Raw genomic sequence first — 6,269 nt, 5'->3', positions numbered from 1 at the left:
TCAAGGCTGTATTCTTAGTTTAGTTTCTCGAGACCAGACTTTTAAAGATATAAAGGTGCCTAACTGCAATAAAAAATCCAGTCTGCACTCCACAAGCTGCATTTTTCCTTTCAATCTTTAAAGCGGCATATAGGTTCATGTGACTCCTAATCAGAGTATAATGATACATTTAATTTATTCAGCATCTTTCATTCCTAAAAAAAATCTACAGATTATTTATACCAAGTTCACATCACTTCTGAAATGCAGCCACCAATGTGGTGGAAATCCACAGAGTAGTGAGGGGGGCAATTTAGGCAAGTCTAGCTGGAATTTATTCATAGTTGACATTAAAATTGCTTGGCCTTAAAAAGTGAGGTGGGATCTTTAGAATCCACAAATGGCATGAGTCGGAACACTAATTCCTAGGGCTCCCTATTGCTGTATTGGTTCAACACAAATTCAAGTGAAGGAGATCCACCCATTGAATCATCACCACCACTCTTAGTATCTCTTTCAAGACCTAAGCTGGTCCAACACTACAGTTGACCAACACCTGCCCAAGGAGATACGGTGAAAGATATGCAACTCTACATTGTCAGATAATTAGCCAAGATACTATTTTACACCAATACTAGTCAAGCTAGTATTTTAAACACGGACTTTCATCATTTGACGGTAAAAGGGAACAGCCAAGAATTTAATATACTCAAACTCTTTCAAAGATGTTCAGACTCAAAGTGTCTTCAATATTACTCAACAAGCTGAATTCACAGTCCCATCACTTTCTAGTTATGCTGCCGTTACTAATGTTACAAGAGCTTACATTCTCACATCTTCTGCTGTTGAGTCTCTCAGATACTCAAGAACAAGTGTCTCAGTCTGACTCTTCTTGTCTCAATTTCATAGTCAAGAGATGAAGCTATGATGCAGATGATCACTAAATCCAGCTAATTTCTTTATATCTCTGGTGTCTACAAAGGCAATGATCCCAGTGCTCAGGGCCTGACCCGTGCAGGTCCAGCAGGGCTTTAGGGCCCAAACTCAGCACCAGAAAGGGGGCGACATGGGGGCCAGGGCCAATTCTGGCCTGTGAGGCCAGGTGGGGCCCTGGGGCAAATCCCAGCACGTGGGGAGAGGTGGGGATGACACAGGGCTCTGAAGCCAGTTCAGGGACCCATCTGGGTTTTCTTAGCTTAAATTATGTTAATAGAAAGAGGAAAACCAATATTTCTCCTGTCAATAAGTTGGTTCTTTTCTCTGAAAATTTACTCAGGGGTTGGTCTCATTGGTTGTTCATCCCAACATGTTACCTTCATATAAGAGCTACCGATCTCCTTATCTGTTAACAATTCATGCTGCATTGTACATGAGACATTGCTGATCTAAAGCGATGCAGGAACTGTAGTTGCTGACTACTGAAGCAAACTTTTGTGCAACACTATACGAGATAACAAGGCGACCAGAAACAGGCCTTTCTGCTTGGTCCACAAACAACGAATTACTCAGAACCAAATTTCCCCCACAGGGCTCTGTCTTGCACAGTGCAGGGGCAAGAGTAATGTGTGTCTTAGTGCAAAGTCAGATTGACAAGCTGGGCTGGAAATGGAGGGGAACCTGATCTCACATTAATGGGACCCCTGCCTGGGAGCTGAAGTAAGGCTAAAAAGGGGTTGGCATAGCTAAATGCCTCATTGGCATGCTGAGAATGGCACTTCAGACTAGGTCTTCTCAGGCACATCCATTCTTCAGCAACATTTTTCCTTTGTATTACCTGGCCCCTGGGAGAATACAGGAGTGGACGTGCAAGGGACAAATATCTGTTTGGTGCAGAGAACTACGCATAGTGCTTAGTCTTCCTTATGCAGTACTCACACACAGCTTCTGCTGGGTGGGTTTCATACTGCACGTGTACTGCACACAACGTGAAAACCAAGACCATACCAGGGGTTGTACAGTGCACGTGGTGCTGAGCCCTAACCAGGCAGGGGAAGGGGTTTGCACTAAGCATGGAAAATCATGCTAATCTTAGCCTGATGCTGTTTTAGAGGCTAGGGGGAGGTTTACCGTGGGTTTCAAAATGGCAAAATACACATCAAGGCCAAGTGATGACTCAGGTCAAAGCCACAATGAAGTGCCCTCGTGTAATTTTTAGATCTGAAAGTGTTAACCTCATTTCTCCCAGATGAATATAAGAGCAAAAGCTCAGGGATGCCAAATAGCAATTAATAACCAGCTTGGGCTTGAAACCTTATTCCCAGGGGCACCTTGATTTTAACTGTGCCTACCAGACAAGATGTGTTTTCTAGAAAAACGTAACAAAACACTTTATTTCTGAAGAGCAAATTGCCTCATCTTCCTTCCCTGTCACATTAGCTTTGGGTTATCTCGTATCATAATTACATCTCATTAATCCTAATAAAATACAAAATGAAACCATAGCTACTGTGTGGTGCAGCCCTGCAGCGTATGACTTTAAAGAGACATTTGGACAAGGAGGTGCATGCATTAGTTGAGGGCAAACCCGTCTTTACCCTCTCCAGATGGTTTAAAAACATGAGCCAGGTTCATGAATGACTGGTGCCTCCTGAGACTGGGGGGTGGGGGGGGCACCATTTGGAGTTGGCAGCAAGCTGCGAGCGGGGACACCGGCGGTGGTGTCAGTGGCAGGGTGGGGGAGGGTGGGGAGCGGCTGGCAGCGACTGCCCACAGACACCGGTGGTCGCTTTGGCGGCAAGGGGGGGACGGGTGGCAAGCGGCAACATACTGTTCAACATCTTCATTAACGATGTGGACACTGGAGTCAGAAGCGGACTGGCCAAGTTCGCCGATGACACCAAACTTTGGGGCAAAGCATCCACGCCAGAAGACAGGCGGGTGATCCAGGCTGACCTGGACAGGCTCAGCAAGTGGGCGGATGAGAATCTGATGGTGTTCAGTGCCGATAAATGCAAGGTTCTCCACCTTGGGAAGAAAAACCCGCAGCATCCTTATAGGCTTGGCAGTGCTATGTTGGTTAGCACTATGGAAGAAAGAGACTTGGGGGTCATCATTGACCACAAGATGAACATGAGCCTGCAATGCGATGCTGCGGCTAGTAAAGCGACCAAAACGCTGGCTTGCATCCATAGATGCTTCTCAAACAAATCCCGGGACGTCATTCTCCCCCTGTACTCGGCCTTAGTGAGGCCGCAGCTGGAGTACTGCATCCAGTTTTGGGCTCCACAATTCAAAAAGGATGTGGAGAAGCTTGAGAGAGTCCAGAGAAGAGCCACGCGCATGATCAGAGGTCAGGGAAGCAGACCCTACGATGACAGGCTGAGAGCCCTGGGGCTCTTTAGCCTGGAAAAGCGCAGGCTCAGGGGTGATCTGATGGCCACCTACAAGTTTATCAGGGGTGATCACCAGTATCTAGGGGAACGTTTGTTCACCAGAGCGCCCCAAGGGATGACGAGGACGAATGGTCACAAACTACTACAAGATCGTTTCAGGCTGGACATAAGGAAGAATTTCTTTACTGTCCGAGCCCCCAAGGTCTGGAACAGCCTGCCACCGGAGGTGGTTCAAGCGCCTTCATTGAACACCTTCAAGATGAAACTGGATGCTTATCTTGCTGGGATCCTATGACCCCAGCTGACGTCCTGCCCTTTGGGCAGGGGGCTGGACTCGATGATCTTCCGAGGTCCCTTCCAGCCCTAATGTCTATGAAATCTATGAAACAGCCTGCAGAAGCCGGCAGCAGCTTCAGCACGTGCCCCGCAATGTGTCACCTATGGCCAGGTTCATCCAGGGTGCATTTCTCTTGCTAAAGTCACTGAAGATTAGGGCCAGATGCAGATAAAAAGGGTAATGGTAATTTCCCCCCCTATTCTCCAATTATTATGATCATTATTTTTACCCCCCCACCGGTACTAAACGTCCCCCCCGTGCTGCCACACATAGCAGGCCTCATCCCAGCCCCACTTGCTGGTTGCTCGGCACAGGTGACAGCGCGGAGCAGGTACAGGCTGGAGTCAGGCTTTTGTGCCGTGCCTCAGTTGCCCTATCTGTAAAATGGGAATGGCACCGCTTCTTTGCATTGCTTTTTTTCCCCCCACCCTTTCCTGCGGCTCCTGCGCGGCGCTGCGGGCGGCTCCCGTCACACCAGCGGCGGGCTGCTCCGGCCGGGGCGGGGCGGGCGGGGCGGCTCCCGCGCGCTGCCCCGGGGCTGGAGCCGGAGCCGGAGCCGGAGCCGCGGCGGAGAGCCGAGCCGGACCGGCGCGCAGGTAGGGCAGGGGACGGGCATCGCGGCGTGCTCATCGCGTCACAGCACCTCCCGCTGACATCACGGTGCTGGCATTGCGTCTCATCCCGACCCGGCTGGAGCCGTGGTACCGGTGGGAAATCTTGTATTAGACCAGCCTGATGTTTGCAAGTTTGCAAAAACCTGGCTGTTCTGATGAAAGCTATCGCCTCCGCGAGGCGTGTGTGTGTGTGTGTGTGTGTGTGTGTGTGTGTGTGTGTGTGTGTAGTCACATCATCTCTCCATCTCGCTCAGTCTCTCGTTGCACGCGTGCACCCATCCTGCATGCTGGCCGTGGGGGTGTGCGTGTGCGTGTGCGTGCGCGTGCGGAGGGGAGCCCGCGAGAGAGCAATCCCAGCGCTCCTGGCACCAGCGCTGAGTGCTTACTTTCCCCTTTCACCCGGGCCACTGGTTTCAACTGTTGCTCTCTAGGGACAGAAACTAGCCCGGCTCCTAAGTCAGATATGCGTTCCCCTTCTCCTGCTGCAGCCTCAGGGTTAAAAGCAACTTCTTGAAAACAGAGCTATTTCTGCCTGGGTCTAGAATTTAAAAAAAGTTAAATACACTTTTTATTTTCTTTGCAAAGATAACCTGGATGCTGTTCTCAGGTTACTTGGCGGCGTCCGCTTACCCCTACGGTCTAAGGGCCAAAGGAATAATTGACTCCTATGCAAAAGTGATTCCCTGTTTCTTTTGTAGTAAACAGAATATCGTGGAAACATGTCTCCACCATAACGTTGACTATATTTTCTTACCAGCAATTCCACAATGTTGCCACCCTGCCAACAAGTTAGCTTCCTGCAAGTAGGACTTACTTGCTTGTGACCTGTTACTGCACTGGGATAAAAGAAAACGTGCAGATCTGAGTCGCACGTAAATCAGTCTTCTTGAGCCAGGCTGATGTAAGACCAATGTATTTAGAGCAGACTTGAATGATTGTGAGTCATCTACTTTGTGACATTTCCCTCCCTGTGATTGCCACACATTGGGTATCTCAAGTCCAGTGAGTAAAACAACTGCACTTTGGAAATAAAAACTATGATTAAAGAGGTCTCACAACAAACCCTGTTTGGGCTATCCCGCCTGTTGCGAGACCTCTGGCAATGGAGAGTAACCGGGGCATCAAAAGAGCATAGGTGAGCTTGTGCTGGGTGAAATGGTGATGGCAGAAGGTGGGATGAGAGTTGCAGTACAGTTACTCTGAACATCTGAAACTGCCTTCACTGCCCCGGAGAGGAAGGCAGGAGGGTACCTTGGCACCATAAGTATTTTAGAATAAGGGTTGTACTTTTATTTTTTGGTGTCTAGCACTATGGGACTCTGATCTTATGGGGAGTCTTTAAGCCTTACAGATACAAGAAATAATAGCAATCAAGCACATATGATGTAACAGTAGCGGTTTTTCCTGTGTATTCTTCCCTTCAGCAAACACAGAGATTTAGATTTTCAAAAGAATGAAACCTTCAGTTAGCTAGTAGGTGCCAACCCTGTAGAAAATCTAGCCCTTATAGGGAACAAACACTTCAAATATCAGGCCCAAACTATATGCCTTTGAGGGCAGATAAATAAGACATAAGGAGAAAGAGCTACGTGCCCATGTACATTTAATCTTTCCTCTGCTGTGAGCTGCATGTGGAATAAACCTACTGAAAATGGTGTTTCTAAAACCACTTACCAATGAAAGCAGTCATGACCTCAAATTTATGATGGATTATTAGTAGCAGTGGCAGCGATATTTCAAAAAATATTTTCCAGACAGAGATGACAATCTGGAAGATTAACCACTAATTTGCAACAACTCCATGGCCTGAAAAATGCTCACATAAAGTATTTGTCAAATAATTGCGTGTGAAGAATGGTGGATAAAAACCAAGCTTATTTCTGTCTGTCTGGGTGCTTACATTGCCCCATCACTCCAGTACCTGAGCACTCCCAAATATTTACAAATAGAAACATCAATGTTAATCTCCCTCTTCTTTCCAAGCCTATGGGAGAAGTAACTTGATTT

The 6,269-nt window shown here is 47.8% G+C and overlaps 1 protein-coding gene across 1 annotated transcript in view; it reads left to right on the top strand.

The window, feature by feature from the left end:
- Positions 1–4,164: 4,164 nt before the first annotated feature.
- Positions 4,165–6,269, top strand: part of KANK4 (KN motif and ankyrin repeat domains 4) — a 56,014-nt gene continuing 53,909 nt past the window's right edge. The window contains exon 1 of the mRNA XM_019489157.2: positions 4,165–4,244. The gene's annotated coding sequence lies outside the window, so the exon portion shown is untranslated. The remainder of the gene's footprint in view (positions 4,245–6,269) is intronic.

The sequence above is a fragment of the Alligator mississippiensis genome, chromosome 5 (genome assembly GCF_030867095.1).
Source record: "Alligator mississippiensis isolate rAllMis1 chromosome 5, rAllMis1, whole genome shotgun sequence".
Taxonomy (NCBI): Eukaryota; Metazoa; Chordata; order Crocodylia; family Alligatoridae; genus Alligator; species Alligator mississippiensis.
This window is presented reverse-complemented; position numbering and strand designations above follow the sequence as displayed.